This window comes from Musa acuminata, chromosome BXJ2-1, assembly GCF_036884655.1.
Source record: "Musa acuminata AAA Group cultivar baxijiao chromosome BXJ2-1, Cavendish_Baxijiao_AAA, whole genome shotgun sequence".
Lineage (NCBI taxonomy): Eukaryota > Viridiplantae > Streptophyta > Magnoliopsida > Zingiberales > Musaceae > Musa > Musa acuminata.
The window spans coordinates 38,465,531-38,485,205 of NC_088338.1; positions in this window are offsets into that span (position 1 = coordinate 38,465,531).

Genomic DNA, 19,675 nt, shown 5'->3' on the forward strand with positions numbered 1-19,675 from the left:
TTAAGTGCAGTTTACGTTTAAACACAGTTAGCGTCTAAACGCAGTTTGCGTCTAAATGCATATTGCGTCTAAACTCAGATTGCGTCTAAGCACAATTTGCGTCTTAGCGCAGTTTGCGTCTTAGCGCAGATTGCGTCTAAGCGCAGATTACGTCTAAACGCAGATTGCGTCTAACCGCAGATTGCGTCTAAACACAGTTTGCGTCTAGGAGCAGTTTAAGCAGAAGTATAAAGACAATGTGCTGCTGTTGTACAGCTCAAAAAGTAATCTGCAAAAAACAGATTTACGTCTAAATGCAGATTTACGTCTAGACGCAGATTTACGTCTAAACGCAGATTTACGTCTTAAACGCAGATTTGCGTCTGAACTTTGAAACTCGTTTGTATACTCGCAGAAGGCAGTATGCAGTTGAAATCAAGACGTAAACGTGAACTGAGATCTGATGATTGTGCGAGGAAAGCCGATTTACGTCTAAATGCAGTTTTACGTCTAAATGTTGAAACTCGTTCGTAAAATTGCAGAGGACAGTTTGCAGTTATCACTAGGATCAAAATGTAAGTGTAAACTGCAAGGAAACTCGTTCGTAAAAGCACGGAAGACAGTTCTGCAGAATCAAACGTAAATGTAAACTGTAATGTACGAAAATACGAATTTACGTCTGAATGCAGATTCGGAAGAACAGCACTTAGAACTTGTTCGTGAAAGCGCAGAGAGCAGTAGTAATGAAGGAGGTTTGCAGTAATGATAAAGTGCTAAAAAATAAATGCAAACCAGAGATTTAGAGTGGTTCGGTCAGCCTTGACCTACTCCACTTTTGGCTTCCTCCACCGACGAGGTCGCCGACGTCAACTAGGGGCCTTCCTTCAATAGGCGAAGGCCAAACTTCCCTTTTACAGTTTCTCTCCTTTTGACAGGATCAGGAGACAACCTTTATAGACCTTTCTCTCCTCACTTTACAACTGAAAACTTGAAGAACAGAAGGAGGAGACTTAAAGGCTTTACAACACTTTTGAGCTCTTAGAATCACAGAAAAGATCAAGATTTCGGTGTAGGTCTGTATCTTTTCAGTGCTGAATGGGTGGGGAATTTATAGGCCCCAACCCAATTCAAATTTGGAGCTCAAAACAATCAAATCCCGGAATTCTGGGATCAGGCGGTTGCACCTCTTGACTGGAGAGGTTGCACCGCCTGGCAGAGCTCGAAGACCGAGCTCAGGCGGTGCCACCTCTCTGCTAGGGAGGTTGCACCGCCCAGTCTTGCTCGAAGACTGAGCTCAGGCGGTGCCACCTCTCTGCCAGGGAGGTTGCACCGCCCAGTCTTGCTCGAAGACTGAGCTCAGGCGGTTCCACCTCTCTGCCAGGGAGGTTGCACCGCCCAGTCTTGCTCGAAGACTGAGCTCAGGCGGTTCCACCTCTCTGCCAGGGAGGTTGCACCGCCCAGTCTTGCTCGAAGACTGAGCTCAGGCGGTGCCACCTCCCGGCTGGGGAGGTTGCACCGCCCAGTCTCGCTGGAAGGCCTAGCCCAGGCGGTGCCACCTCCTGGCCTGGGCGGTTGCACCTCCTGGTGCAATCAGGGTCCGAATGGTTCATTCCATTCGGCCCAATTTCAGTCTTTCAGGGGCCCAATTGCCCCAAGATTAAGCCAATGGGATCACCTCCCATTTTCCAACTTAATCAACATGCTAACTACGATTAAATCTAAGACAACTTCTGCAGCTTTGCTTCGGTGCGTCAATCGCTCCTTCCGGCGAGTTTCCGGCGAACTTCCGTCGATCATCCGATGAACCCTCGGTGATGCTCCTGCGGACTTCCGGCAAACTCCTGGACTTTGCGACGATCCATTTGGCAAGTTCCGACGAGCTTCGCTTGGCAAGCTTCTGGACTTCTCGGATCTGTTCTCGCAGAACCTCCGACGACCGTCCGAACTTCCGTCGAACTCTCGAACTCCCAACGTGATCATGAACTTGACTCCGGCGCAACTCCTGCTGCTTGTCTATCTTTCATCGTAGTTAATCCTGCACACTTATCTCAACACATAGATTAGACAACAAATGACAATTGACTTCATCATCAAAATCCGAGATTCAACAGATGGGCCAACACTTGAATATTTGTAAATGAAATTACAATACTGAAGTAATATATCTTGATGGATGAATTGTTTATCGCAAGAGTGAGTTGCTTTAAAGATTAGGATTAATTAAACGTTATGCATGAGGTTTTAGTTTTTTGAAACTGACCATGGTCGTCTAGAAACTGAAATCTTCATTGTATATTGTAACTTTCTTTGCATGCAATAACATATCTCATGGTACAAGGGAAATGTATATAAATTAAATAAAGAATTGTGACTTTATACACTATGCTTGTTATATTTATTAATAAATATTTTATAGAAATAATGTCATCTTTTAACATAATGCATATACTTTATGTAAAAACTAAGATTATTGTATGGTAAGTTGAAAAAAATATATTTCATATCCTTCAAGTGCATAAATATAATTGAGAGAGGAATAAACATCTCTTTTGTAAATTGGCTAGTAATCCTTTAGTCATCCAATACTTTATGCTCTTTTTGTGATCAATTACATGAGGCATGGTCCTAAACTCCACACATAGAAATCTTTTTTAAAAATAAAACTAACTTAATTTTTTTGACGATCAATTTTCTTGTAATTTTTGAAAATATAAAAAGCAAAAATTTTCACTCTTAGAAATAATGATTTGAATAATATCTAGTTCACCTTTATTAATGAACCTAGTCGATGATCTTTTTCATAAAATTTAAAAATATCAAAATGTGGATGAAATTATTGTCAATTTGACATATTCAAGATGTTTGTTCATTATTTTATATCAAAAGAGCAAAATATTTCAATAAACATCAAGATTATCATGATAATTTGAGTCATAATATGATGTTATCATGATTTTAAACGAGCATGGCAAAGTTAGAAATATTTGTAAAAAAGTCTTTCATTTTGTGTTAATTTTTTCCCTCATGCTAAATAACAAAGATGAATTTTAATAATCAATTGTATAAATATGTGAACTAAAAAGTTAAACATAATCAAAATTTATGAAGACAAATTTGATATTTTGTTAAAATACCTTAAATATTTGTTTTGCCAACATTGACTTTGCAATCACTTAAATTTCAAGATGAGCAAATTCTAATGCTCTAAGATTATTTTATTATAGGTAACTTATAATGAGAGTTTCTTTTTATAGAAATATTTTGACTTAGTAGCTAATAATATAATTGTACTTTAATAAAGTTAGTTTTATGGACATTGATTTGCATTTGTAGAGGAAATTGAAAATCTACCCCTATTACAAGAATTGCACATTTAAAATAATAAACTATATAATTAAATAATATCAAAAAAAATTATTCATCTTACTGGAAAATTTTTGCAAAATAATGATATAACTTGATTTCATGTGGTAATAGTCATGTCAAAACTTCTTTTCTTATAAACTTGGATGTTTCTATTTCTAGAAATAGAAAGAGAGCATTCTTTGATATAATAATACTTGTCATGATTGTTGGCAATATATAAATGTTCAAAATTGATATTTATACTTTCGTTTGGGTCATTTTTTCCTCAAGTTGACATCTAACCATATCAATTTTATCGATAGTATTAAAGACTTTTATTTTATCATTTTTTATTCATCACATATTATGATAATGATAATACATAATGCATTAAACTTTATTTTTTATGATATTAGAAAAAATTAGCTCAAGGAGATGTAAGGTGTACTAGATTTTAAAGGGGAGGTATGATTATAGGATTAATATCAATTGATCTGATCTAATCCCCAACTATCGCCTCTTTTATAGCAATGGCTAAAAAATAAAAGTAATTCATGTTAGTAAAATATTTTGAAAGAAGATCTAAATTTTAATAATTATATGATATTATCTAAAATGTTGAATAATATAGCATAATTGGTTTTAAAAAAAAAAGCAATTTTGATGGCATTAAAAAAACTACACAAATTTTCACAAACTACTTATTTTTACGGTCCATATTGTGGTGAACTTGGTGTTATTAATCATAAGTTTTAACATCGAAACATGCATAATGCGTCATCGTATATTATTCCGAATATCTTAAGCAAGTGAAACTATAATATTACTAAAATAATATTTTAGTCAACTATTCTAATTCTCAAGATGATGGTGGAGCAATCTCTTTATATGATAGTGCAAAAAATTACATTGTCGTTTAAAGAAGGAAGATCGTTAGGCCAATAAGAAGTTATTTTCGAAACGTGATAGACTAACATTACATTATACGTAAAAAAAATAAATTTTGCATTATTGAAGTAATATGTAGATGATTGAATTATTAATCACAAGAGTGAGGTAATATAAAGATTAGGGTAAATTAAATTTTATGCATAATGTTATATTATTTTAATACTTTTTATGTAACTGAAATCTTCATTGTATATAGCAACTTCCGTAGTATCTAATAATGTATAAAATGGAAGAATTGAAATGTATAAAAGTTGAAGAAAAAATCATGACATCATACAATTTATAAACTATGCTTGTTATATCCATAAGGTAAACATTTTATAAGAATATTATCGTCTTTTGACAAGATACTTATAGTTTATATAACACTATTAAGATTTAAATTTTAAAAAAATTATTTCATATCTTTCAAGTGCATAAAAGCTACTAAGAGAGGATTTAAAGTTTACTTTGTGAATTACTAATTAATACCTCAGTAGTTTAGTATGTTATGCTCTTTTTGAGATGAAGTATATAAAGCATGGTGTAAAACTCTCCACGCATAGAATTCTTATTTAAAAAGAGGCCCAATTTAATTTTTTATGTTGTCAATTTAGTATTCTTGTAATATGAAAAAATCTAAATGTGGATTGAAAATTCTCACTAGTCCAATTTTATATTTGAATAATTTCTTGTTTGTTGAATCTCGGATTTTGATGATGAAACTAATTGATTGTGTTTAAATGTTTGACTAAATTTTGAGTGATACAGGTCTACTCGATCAGGATTAGACAATTAACGCAGGAGGAATTGACGTTGCGTCGGAGGAGATCACGTCAGGATATTGGATGGCAGAAGGCTTCGGGCGTCGGGCATCGGGCCAAGGAGAGCGAAATTGCGCCAAGGATATCGGGGTTGCGGAGGTCAACCGCCGATTGGGCAACAAGCCGCAAGAGAGGATGATGCACCGAAGAATCGGACGAAGCGCCAACCAATGACGTGCCGGGCAACAGAATGTCAATTTGCGTTATAATAATTGTCTAGATCGGAGTAGAGTGTTTGCTTGTGTGTGCAGGATTAACTACGATAACCAGAAAACATAAAGCAAGGATACCGGAGTCGAGCTCGATGGACGTTTAAGAGACCGAAGAATCATCGGAGATGCTGCCGGAACCATCCGAAAAGAAATCGGGAACGTGTCGGAAGTTCGCCGAAGAAATCGTCGGAGGCTCACGGAGATCACCGAGAAGGCTCGGCTACTCGTTAAAAGTCATCACAAAGATTGGGAGCTTGCAGGGAGTCCGTCGGAAGAAGTTCGTCGGAAAGCTCGTCGGAACAAGACTCGACGTTCGCGGTTGAAAATTTGCTTAGGATGTGTTTTGGTTATGTAGTCCACTTGTAATTAGGATTAGGATTAAGAGATAATCCTATATCCTGGTTAGGGGCCAACTAGGCCCAAAGTCAGAGTTGGTTTAGGCTAAAAATTAAGCTAAACCAGCGAACTAGAGAGCCAAATTTGAAGCCCAACTAGTGGCTGAAAACACTGTAGTTGGGCTGAAAACACTGTAGGCGGTGGCACCGCCTAGCTGGGCGGTGACACCTCCTGGCTGGGCGGTGGCACTGCCCAGCACCCGAGCGCTGGGCGGTGGCACCGCTTGGCTGGGCGGTGGCACCTCCAACAGCGGGAACCCAAAGAGAATTCAAATTTTGGAGCCCAAATTTGAATCCTCTTGAGGCCTATAAATACCCCTCAAATCTCAACTGAGAGAATAACTTTTTGAGCAGCAAGTGTTTGAGAGAAAGGCCTTAGAAAAGTGTTAGCTTGTCTTGTTTTCAATTTGCTAGTGTTCACCTCCTTCATTCTTGCTAAAAATTTGTAAGAGAGTGAACTGCTTGTAAAGAGTTGTAAGAGGGGTGTTTACCCTTCCATTTCAAGAGACTTGCTAGTGGAAGGTGGGAGCCTCATCGAAGAGGGGCCTCGCAAGTGGAGTAGGTCATTTGACCGAACCACTCTAAAAATCGGCGTAATCTCTGGTTTGCTCTTTATTATTATCATTTACATTACTGCAAATCTTCTTACTGCTTTAGTTCCTTATTACTCTTGCTGCGCAATTTTAAGAATACGCCTTCAAGTTAAATTTCTCAAGTTTCGTTCTTAACGTACGAAAGATTTTGTTAAAATCGAAGTTTTAATCCGCTGCACTAATTCACCCCCCCCTCTTAGTGCCACTCCGATCCTAACATTGTTCACCTTATTCAGGAATATAGTTGATGATCCTCTTCGTATAAGTTAAAAATATTAAAATACGGATGTATTGATTGTCAACTTTACTTGTTCGAGTCATTTGTTAATTATTTTATATTAGAAGTATAATATTTTATAATAAATATCTATTATCTCATGATAATTTAAATCGAGATATGATGTTATCAATATTGTATTTGTCGATAATAAACCTAAAAATATTTGTAATTATTTATCTTTGCTTTTATGTTAATTCTTTTACTCAAATCCTAATAAAGATAAATTTTAATAATGTATTGTTAAAAGGAGTGAACAAAAAGTCAAACATATTAAAAATCTAAACTGTCATAATTATATAAAAATTTTAGAAAACTTTAGTTTTGCCTACTCTAAGATTATAACCACTTAAAGTTCAGGATGAGTGTATTTTAATGGTCCAATACTAGTTTATCTTGGGCAACTAATAAGGCATTTATACTTTCTTTTTATAGCAATGTTTCAACTCATTACCAACTAGTGACTTGAAATTAAAATTTTTTCATTTAACTATCATGTAAGTTATTTATCATTAAAATATAAGAGCTTAGAATATTGGTATAATATAATGGAGTGAGGATATTGTGTGTTGGTCTACTTTTGTAGTGGAAATTGAAACTCTAACTCGCTCTCACGAATTATCAATTTATGGCAATAGACTATATAATTAAATAATATTGAGAAACAATATATTATATTGGAACAATTATGTAATATAATAACGTAACTATATTTTATGTGGTAATAGTTATATCCAACCTTCTTTTCAAGAAAATATAAAACCGATAGTTATAATAATGCTTTTCACGGATGAAAGTTAATATTTAAAATTTCATTTGGGTTATCTTTTCTACAAGCTCACATTTAACTATTTCAATTTTATCGATAAAATTTGAGAGACATGTATTTTAATAATTTTTAGTTCATTTCGAAGTAAAATAATGACAACGCATAATGCATTACAGTTTATTGTTTATGATATTAAGACAATGAACCTAATCGTGTACAGCGGGGACTATAGGATTATGTAGAGGAGGAATGATAAAAGGTTTTATATCGAATGATTTGATGTCATCTCCAGCTATAGCCTCTTTGATAGCAATGGCTAAAGAACAAAAGTAATTCAATTAGTAAAATATTTTGAAACAAGATCTAAATTTTAACAAGCATACGATGCAATAAAAACTATTATCGAATATAGCAAAATTAGTAAAAGAAACAAGCTTTTAGATTTGCATCAAAAGAATTGAAGATAACTCTTCACGTAACATATTTCCTATATGGTCCGCATTTAGAAGAACTTGGTGTTATTTATCATTGTTTTAATATCAAAACTAAAATAATGCTGGATCATACGCTATTTCAAATATTATAAATAAATAAATAATAATTACTACTAACCTAAGATTTTTGCCAACTCTTCTAATGCTGAAGATGATGTTGGAGCAAGCTTATCCGACGCTACCGGGAAAAATTGCATTGTCGTTAAGAGGAGGAAGACCATCAGGCTAATGAGAAGTTATCTTAGAAACATTATGGGCCAACACTTGAATATTTGTAAATGAAATTACAATACTGAAATAATATATCTTGATGGATGAATTGTTTATCGCAAGAGTGAGTTGCTTTAAAGATTAGGATTAATTAAACGTTATGCATGAGGTTTTAGTTTTTTGAAACTGACCATGGTCGTCTAGAAACTGAAATCTTCATTGTATATTGTAACTTTCTTTGCATGCAATAACATATCTCATGGTACAAGGGAAATGTATATAAATTAAATAAAGAATTATGACTTTATACACTATGCTTGTTATATTTATTAATAAATATTTTATAGAAATAATGTTATCTTTTAACATAATGCATATACTTTATGTAAAAACTAAGATTATTGTATGGTAAGTTGAAAAAAATATATTCCATATCCTTCAAGTGCATAAATATAATTGAGAGAGGAATAAGCATCTCTTTTGTAAATTGGCTAGTAATCCATTAGTCATCCAATACTTTATGCTCTTTTTGTGATCAATTACATGAGGCATGGTCCTAAACTCCACACATAGAAATCTTTTTTAAAAATAAAACTAACTTAATTTTTTTGACGATCAATTTTCTTGTAATTTTTGAAAATATAAAAAGTAAAAATTCGGACTCTTAGAAATAATGATTTGAATAATATCTAGTTCACCTTTATTAATGAACCTAGTCGATGATCTTTTTCATAAAATTTAAAAATATCAAAATGTGGATGAAATTATTGTCAATTTGACATATTCAAGATGTTTGTTCATTATTTTATATCAAAAGAGCAAAATATTTCAATAAACATCAAGATTATCATGATAATTTGAGTCATAATATGATGTTATCATGATTTTAAACGAGCATGGAAAAGTTAGAAATATTTGTAAAAAAGTCTTTCATTTTGTGTTAATTTGTTTCCCTCATGCTAAATAACAAAGATGAATTTTAATAATCAATTGTATAAATATGTGAACTAAAATGTTAAACATAATCAAAATTTATGAAGACAAATTTGATATTTTGTTAAAATACCTTAAATATTTGTTTTGCCAACATTGACTTTGCAATCACTTAAATTTCAAGATGAGCAAATTCGAATGCTCTAAGATTATTTTATTATTGGTAACATATAATGAGAGTTTCTTTTTATAGAAATATTTGACTTAGTAGCTAATAATATAATTGTACTTTAATAAAGTTAGTTTTATGGACATTGATTTGCATTTGTAGAGGAAATTGAAAATCTACCCCTATTACAAGAATTGCACATTTAAAATAATAAACTATATAATTAAATAATATCGAAAAAAATTATTCATCTTACTGGAAAATTTTTGCAAAATAATGATATAACTTGATTTCATGTGGTAATAGTCATGTCAAAACTTTTTTTCTTATAAACTTGGATGTTTCTCTTTCTAGAAATAGAAAGAGAGCATTCTTTGATATAATAATACTTGTCATGATTGTTGGCAATCTATAAATGTTCAAAATTGATATTTATAATTTCGTTTGGGTCATTTTTTCCTCAAGTTGACATCTAACCATATCAATTTTATCGATAGTATTAAAGACTTTTATTTTATCATTTTTTATTCAACACATATTATGATAATGATAATACATAATGCATTAAACTTTATTTTTTATAATATTAGAAAAAATTAGCTCAAGGAGATGTAAGGTGTACTAGATTTTAAAGGGGAGGTATGATTATAGGATTAATATCAATTGATCTGATCTAATCCCCAACTATCGCCTCTTTTATAACAATGGCTAAAAAATAAAATTAATTCATGTTAGTAAAATATTTTGAAAGAAGATCTAAATTTTAATAATTATATGATATTATCTAAAATGTTGAATAATATAGCATAATTAGTTTTTAAAAAAAAAGCAATCTTGATGGCATTAAAAAAACTACACAAATTTTCACAAACTACTTATTTTTACGGTCCATATTGTGGTGAACTTGGTGTTATTAATCATAAGTTTTAACATCGAAACATGCATAATGCGTCATCGTATATTATTCCGAATATCTTAAGCAAGTAAAACTATAATATTACTAAAATAATATTTTAGCCAACTATTCTAATTCTCAAGATGATGGTGGAGCAATCTCTTTATATGATAGTGCAAAAAATTACATTGTCGTTTAAAGAAGGAAGATCGTTAGGCCAATAAGAAGTTGTCTTCGAAACGTGATAGACTAACATTACATTATACGTAAAAAAAATAAATTTTGCATTATTGAAGTAATGTGTAGATGATTGAATTATTAATCACAAGAGTGAGGTAATATAAAGATTAGGGTAAATTAAATTTTATGCATAATGTTATATTATTTTAATACTTTTTATGTAACTGAAATCTTCATTGTATATAGCAACTTCCGTATTATCTAATAATGTATAAAATGGAAGAATTGAAATGTATAAAAGTTGAATAAAAAATCATGACATGATACAATTTATAAACTATGCTTGTTATATCCATAAGGTAAACATTTTATAAGAATATTATCGTCTTTTGACAAGATACTTATAGTTTATATAACACTATTAAGATTTAAATTTTAAAAAAAATATTTCATATCTTTCAAGTGCATAAAAGCTACTAAGAGAGGATTTAAAGTTTACTTTGTGAATTACTAATTAATACCTCAATAGTTTAGTATGTTATGCTCTTTTTGAGATGAAGTATATAAAGCATGGTGTAAAACTCTCCACGCATAGAATTCTTATTTAAAAAGAGGCCCAATTTAATTTTTTATGTTGTCAATTTAGTATTCTTGTAATATGAAAAAATCTAAATGTGGATTGAAAATTCTCACTAGTCCAATTTTATATTTGAATAATTTCTTGTTCACCTTTTTCAGGAATATAGTTGATGATCCTCTTCGTACAAGTTAAAAATATTAAAATACGGATGTATTGATTGTCAACTTTACTTGTTCGAGTCATTTGTTAATTATTTTATATTAGAAGTATAAATATTTTATAATAAATATCTATTATCTCATGATAATTTAAATCGAGATATGATGTTATCAATATTGTATTTGTCGATAATAAACCTAAAAATATTTGTAATTATTTATCTTTGCTTTTATGTTAATTCTTTTACTCAAATCCTAAAAAAGATAAATTTTAATAATGTATTGTTAAAAGGAGTGAACAAAAAGTCAAACATATTAAAAATCTAAAATGTCACAATTATATAAAAATTTTAGAAAACTTTAGTTTTGCCTACTCTAAGATTATAACCACTTAAAGTTCAGGATGAGTGTATTTTAATGGTCCAATACTAGTTTATCTTGGGCAACTAATAAGGCATTTATACTTTCTTTTTATAGCAATATTTCAACTCATTACCAACTAGTGACTTGAAATTAAAATTTTTTCATTTAACTATCATTTAAGTTATTTATCATTAAAATATAAGAGATTAGAATATTGGTATAATATAATGGAGTGAGGATATTGTGTGTTGGTCTACTTTTGTAGTGGAAATTGGAACTCTAACTCGCTCTCACGAATTATCAATTTATGGCAATAGACTATATAATTAAATAATATTGAGAAACAATATATTATATTGGAACAATTATGTAATATAATGACGTAACTATATTTTATGTGGTAATAGTTATATCCAACCTTCTTTTCAAGAAAATATAAAACCGATAGTTATAATAATGCTTTTCACGGATGAAAGTTAATATTTAAAATTTCATTTGGGTTATCTTTTCTACAAGCTCACATTTAACTATTTCAATTTTATCGATAAAATTTGAGAGACATGTATTTTAATAATTTTTAGTTCATTTCGAAGTAAAATAATGACAACGCATAATGCATTACAGTTTATTGTTTATGATATTAAGACAATGAACCTAATCGTGTACAGCGGGGACTATAGGATTATGTAGAGGAGGAATGATAAAAGGTTTTATATCGAATGATTTGATGTCATCTCCAGCTATAGCCTCTTTGATAACAATGGCTAAAGAACAAAAGTAATTCAATTAGTAAAATATTTTGAAACAAGATCTAAATTTTAACAAGCATACGAAGCAATAAAAACTATTATCGAATATAGCAAAATTAGTAAAAGAAACAAGCTTTTAAATTTGCATCAAAAGAATTGAAGATAACTCTTCACTTAACATATTTCCTATATGGTCCGCATTTAGAAGAACTTGGTGTTATTTATCATTGTTTTAATATCAAAACTAAAATAATGCTGGATCATACGCTATTTCAAATATTATAAATAAATAAATAATAATTACTACTGACCTAAGATTTTTGCCAACTCTTCTAATGCTGAAGATGATGTTGGAGCAAGCTTATCAGACGCTACCGGGAAAAATTACATTATCGTTAAGAGGAGGAAGACCATCAGGCTAATGAGAAGTTGTCTTAGAAACATGATGGGCCAACACTTGAATATTTGTAAATGAAATTACAATACTGAAGTAATATATCTTGATGGATGAATTGTTTATCGCAAGAGTGAGTTGCTTTAAAGATTAGGATTAATTAAACGTTATGCATGAGGTTTTAGTTTTTTGAAACTGACCATGGTCGTCTAGAAACTGAAATCTTCATTGTATATTGTAACTTTCTTTGCATGCAATAACATATCTCATGGTACAAGGGAAATGTATATAAATTAAATAAAGAATTATGACTTTATACACTATGCTTGTTATATTTATTAATAAATATTTTATAGAAATAATGTTATCTTTTAACATAATGCATATACTTTATGTAAAAACTAAGATTATTGTATGGTAAGTTGAAAAAAATATATTCCATATCCTTCAAGTGCATAAATATAATTGATAGAGGAATAAGCATCTCTTTTGTAAATTGTCTAGTAATCCTTTAGTCATCCAATACTTTATGCTCTTTTTATGATCAATTACATGAGGCATGGTCCTAAACTCCACACATAGAAATTTTTTTTAAAAATAAAACTAACTTAATTTTTTTGACTATCAATTTTCTTGGAATTTTTGAAAACATAAAAAGTAAAAATTCTCACTCTTAGAAATAATGATTTGAATAATATCTAGTTCACCTTTATTAATGAACCTAGTCGATGATCTTTTTCATAAAATTTAAAAATATCAAAATGTGGATGAAATTATTGTCAATTTGACATATTCAAGATGTTTGTTCATTATTTTATATCAAAAGAGCAAAATATTTCAATAAACATCAAGATTATCATGATAATTTGAGTCATAATATGATGTTATCATGATTTTAAACGAGCTTGGCAAAGTTAGAAATATTTGTAAAAAAGTCTTTCATTTTGTGTTAATTTGTTTCCCTCATGCTAAATAACAAAGATGAACTTTAATAATCAATTGTATAAATATGTGAACTAAAAAGTTAAACATAATCAAAATTTATGAAGACAAATATGATTTTTTGTTAAAATACCTTAAATATTTGTTTTGCCAACATTGACTTTGCAATCACTTAAATTTCAAGATGAGCAAATTCTAATGCTCTAAGATTATTTTATTATAGGTAACTTATAATGAGAGTTTCTTTTTATAGAAATATTTTGACTTAGTAGCTAATAATATAATTGTACTTTAATAAAGTTAGTTTTATGGACATTGATTTGCATTTGTAGAGGAAATTGAAAATCTACCCCAATTACAAGAATTACACAATTAAAATAATAAACTATATAATTAAATAATATCGAAAAAAATTATTCATCTTACTGGAAAATTTTTGCAAAATAATGATATAACTTGATTTCATGTGGTAATAGTCATGTCAAAACTTCTTTTCTTATAAACTTGGATGTTTCTATTTCTAGAAATAGAAAGAGAGCATTCTTTGATATAATAATACTTGTCATGATTGTTGGCAATCTATAAATGTTCAAAATTGATATTTATAATTTCGTTTGGGTCATTTTTTCCTCAAGTTGACATCTAACCATATCAATTTTATCGATAGTATTAAAGACTTTTATTTTATCATTTTTTATTCATCACATATTATGATAATGATAATACATAATGCATTAAAATTTATTTTTTATGATATTAGAAAAAATTAGCTCAAGGAGATGTAAGGTGTACTAGATTTTAAAGAGAAGGTATGATTATAGGATTAATATCAATTGATCTGATCTCATCCCCAACTATCGCCTCTTTTATAGCAATGGCTAAAAAATAAAAGTAATTCATGTTTGTAAAATATTTTGAAAGAAGATCTAAATTTTAATAATTATATGATATTATCTAAAATGTTGAATAATATAGCATAATTAGTTTTAAAAAAAAAAGCAATCTTGATGGCATTAAAAAAACTACACAAATTTTCACAAACTACTTATTTTTACGGTCCATATTGTGGTGAACTTGGTGTTATTAATCATAAGTTTTAACATCGAAACATTCATAATGCGTCATCGTATATTATTCCGAATATCTTAAGCAAGTTAAACTATAATATTACTAAAATAATATTTTAGCCAACTATTCTAATTCTCAAGATGATGGTGGAGCAATCTCTTTATATGATAGTGCAAAAAATTACATTGTCGTTTAAAGAAGGAAGATCGTTAGGCCAATAAGAAGTTGTCTTCGAAACGTGATAGACTAACATTATATTATACGTAAAAAAAATAAATTTTGCATTATTGAAGTAATGTGTAGATGATTGAATTATTAATCAAAAGAGTGAGGTAATATAAAGATTAGGGTAAATTAAATTTTATGCATAATGTTATATTATTTTAATACTTTTTATGTAACAGAAATCTTCATTGTATATAGCAACTTCCGTAGTATCTAATAATGTATAAAATGGAAGAATTGAAATGTATAAAAGTTGAATAAAAAATCATGACATCATACAATTTATAAACTATGCTTGTTATATCCATAAGGTAAACATTTTATAAGAATATTATCATCTTTTGACAAGATACTTATAGTTTATATAACACTATTAAGATTTAAATTTTAAAAAAATTATTTCATATCTTTCAAGTGCATAAAAGCTACTAAGAGAGGATTTAAAGTTTACTTTGTGAATTACTAATTAATACCTCAGTAGTTTAGTATGTTATGCTCTTTTTGAGATGAAGTATATAAAGCATGGTGTAAAACTCTCCACGCATAGAATTCTTATTTAAAAAGAGGCCCAATTTAATTTTTTATGTTGTCAATTTAGTATTCTTGTAATATGAAAAAATCTAAATGTGGATTGAAAATTCTCACTAGTATAATTTTATATTTGAATAATTTCTTGTTCACCTTATTCAGGAATATAGTTGATGATCCTATTCGTACAAGTTAAAAATATTAAAATACGGATGTATTGATTGTCAACTTGACTTGTTAGAATCATTTGTTAATTATTTTATATTAGAAGTATAATATTTTATAATAAATATCTATTATCTCATGATAATTTAAATCGAGATATGATGTTATCAATATTGTATTTGTCGATAATAAACCTAAAAATATTTGTAATTATTTATCTTTGCTTTTATGTTAATTCTTTTACTCAAATCCTAAAAAAGATAAATTTTAATAATGTATTGTTAAAAGGAGTGAACAAAAAGTCAAACATATTAAAAATCTAAAATGTCACAATTATATAAAAATTTTAGAAAACTTTAGTTTTGCCTACTCTAAGATTATAACCACTTAAAGTTCAGGATGAGTGTATTTTAATGGTCCAATGTTAGTTTATCTTGGGCAACTAATAAGGCATTTATACTTTCTTTTTATAGCAATGTTTCAACTCATTACCAACTAGTGACTTGAAATTAAAATTTTTTCATTTAACTATCATGTAAGTTATTTATCATTAAAATATAAGAGCTTAGAATATTGGTATAATATAATGGAGTGAGGATATTGTGTGTTGGTCTACTTTTGTAGTGGAAATTGGAACTCTAACTCGCTCTCACGAATTATCAATTTATGGCAATAGACTATATAATTAAATAATATTGAGAAACAATATATTATATTGGAACAATTATGTAATATAATGACGTAACTATATTTTATGTGGTAATAGTTATATCCAACCTTTTTTTCAAGAAAATATAAAACCGATAGTTATAATAATGCTTTTCACGGATGAAAGTTAATATTTAAAATTTCATTTGGGTTATCTTTTCTACAAGCTCACATTTAACTATTTCAATTTTATCGATAAAATTTCAGAGACATGTATTTTAATAATTTTTAGTTCATTTCGAAGTAAAATAATGACAACGCATAATGCATCACAGTTTATTGTTTATGATATTAAGACAATGAACCTAATCATGTACAGCGGGGACTATAGGATTATGTAGAGGAGGAATGATAAAAGGTTTTATATCGAATGATTTGATGTCATCTCCATCTATAGCCTCTTTGATAGCAATGGCTAAAGAACAAAAGTAATTCAATTAGTAAAATATTTTGAAACAAGATCTAAATTTTAACAAGCATACGAAGCAATAAAATCTATTATCGAATATAGCAAAATTAGTAAAAGAAACAAGTTTTTAGATTTGCATCAAAAGAATTGAAGATAACTCTTCACTTAACATATTTCCTATATGGTCCGCATTTAGAAGAACTTGGTGTTATTTATCATTGTTTTAATATCAAAACTAAAATAATGCTGGATCATACGCTATTTCAAATATTATAAATAAATAAATAATAATTACTACTGACCTAAGATTTTTGCCAACTCTTCTAATGCTGAAGATGATGTTGGAGCAAGCTTATCCGACGCTACCGGGAAAAATTACATTGTCGTTAAGATGAGGAAGACCATCAGGCTAATGAGAAGTTGTCTTAGAAACATGATGGGCCAACACTTGAATATTTGTAAATGAAATTACAATACTGAAATAATATATCTTGATGGATGAATTGTTTATCGCAAGAGTGAGTTGCTTTAAAGATTAGGATTAATTAAACGTTATGCATGAGGTTTTAGTTTTTTGAAACTGACCATGGTCGTCTAGAAACTGAAATCTTCATTGTATATTGTAACTTTCTTTGCATGCAATAAAATATCTCATGGTACAAGGGAAATGTATATAAATTAAATAAAGAATTGTGACTTTATACACTATGCTTGTTATATTTATTAATAAATATTTTATAGAAATAATGTCATCTTTTAACATAATGCATATACTTTACATAAAAACTAATATTATTGTATGGTAAGTTGAAAAAAATATATTCCATATCCTTCAAGTGCATAAATATAATTGAGAGAGAAATAAGCATCTCTTTTGTAAATTGGCTAGTAATCCTTTAGTCATCCAATACTTTATGCTCTTTTTGTGATCAATTACATGAGGCATGGTCCTAAACTCCACACATAGAAATTTTTTTTAAAAATAAAACTAACTTATTTTTTTTTACGATCAATTTTCTTGTAATTTTTGAAAATATAAAAAGCAAAAATTCTCACTCTTAGAAATAATGATTTGAATAATATCTAGTTCACCTTTATTAATAAACCTAGTCGATGATCTTTTTCATAAAATTTAAAAATATCAAAATGTGGATGAAATTATTGTCAATTTGACATATTCAAGATGTTTGTTCATTATTTTATATCAAAAGAGTAAAATATTTCAATAAACATCAAGATTATCATGATAATTTGAGTCATAATATGGTGTTATCATGATTTTAAACGAGCATGGCAAAGTTAGAAATATTTGTAAAAAAGTCTTTCATTTTGTGTTAATTTGTTTCCCTCATGCTAAATAACAAAGATGAATTTTAATAATCAATTGTATAAATATGTGAACTAAAAAGTTAAACATAATCAAAATTTATGAAGACAAATTTGATATTTTGTTAAAATACCTTAAATATTTGTTTTGCCAACATTGACTTTGCAATCACTTAAATTTCAAGATGAGCAAATTCTAATGCTCTAAGTTTATTTTATTATAGGTAACTTATAATGAGAGTTTCTTTTTATAGAAATATTTTGACTTAGTAGCTAATAATATAATTGTACTTTAATAAAGTTAGTTTTATGGACATTGATTTGCATTTGTAGAGGAAATTGAAAATCTACCCCTATTAAAAGAATTGCACATTTAAAATAATAAAATATATAATTAAATAATATCGAAAAAAATTATTCATCTTACTGGAAAATTTTTGCAAAATAATGATATAACTTGATTTCATGTGGTAATAGTCATGTCAAAACTTCTTTTCTTATAAACTTGGATGTTTCTATTTCTAGAAATAGAAAGAGAGCATTCTTTGATATAATAATACTTGTCATGATTGTTGGCAATCTATAAATGTTCAAAATTGATATTTATAATTTCGTTTGGGTCATTTTTTCCTCAAGTTGACATCTAACCATATCAATTTTATCGATAGTATTAAAGACTTTTATTTTATCATTTTTTATTCATCACATATTATGATAATGATAATACATAATGCATTAAAATTTATTTTTTATGATATTAGAAAAAATTAGCTCAAGGAGATGTAAGGTGTACTAGATTTTAAAGGGGAGGTATGATTATAGGATTAATATCAATTGATCTGATCTCATCCCCAACTATCGCCTCTTTTATAGCAATGGCTAAAAAATAAAAGTAATTCATATTAGTAAAATATTTTGAAAGAAGATCTAAATTTTAATAATTATATGATATTATCTAAAATGTTGAATAATATAGCATAATTAGTTTAAAAAAAAAAAGCAATCTTGATGACATTCAAAAAACTACACAAATTTTCACAAACTACTTATTTTTACGGTCCATATTGTGGTGAACTTGGTGTTATTAATCATAAGTTTTAACATCGAAACATGCATAATGCGTCATCGTATATTATTCCGAATATCTTAAGCAAGTGAAACTATAATATTACTAAAATAGTATTTTAGCCAACTATTCTAATTCTCAAGATGATGGTGGAGCAATCTCTTTATATGATAGTGCAAAAAATTACATTGTCGTTTAAAGAAGGAAGATCGTTAGGCCAATAAGAAGTTGTCTTTGAAACGTGATAGACTAACATTACATTATACGTAAGAAAAATAAATTTTGCATTATTGAAGTAATGTGTAGATGATTGAATTATTAATCACAAGAGTGAGGTAATATAAAGATTAGGGTAAATTAAATTTTATGCATAATGTTATATTATTTTAATACTTTTTATGTAACTGAAATCTTCATTGTATATAGCAACTTCCGTAGTATCTAATAATGTATAAAATGGAAGAATTGAAATGTATAAAAGTTGAATAAAAAATCATGGCATTATACAATTTATAAACTATGCTTGTTATATCCATAAGGTAAATATTTTATAAGAATATTATCATCTTTTGACAAGATACTTATAGTTTATATAACACTATTAAGATTTAAATTTTAAAAAAAATATTTCATATCTTTCAAGTGCATAAAAGCTACTAAGAGAGGATTTAAAGTTTACTTTGTGAATTACTAATTAATACCTCAGTAGTTTAGTATGTTATGCTCTTTTTGAGATTAAGTATATAAAGCATGGTGTAAAACTCTCCACGCATAGAATTCTTATTTAAA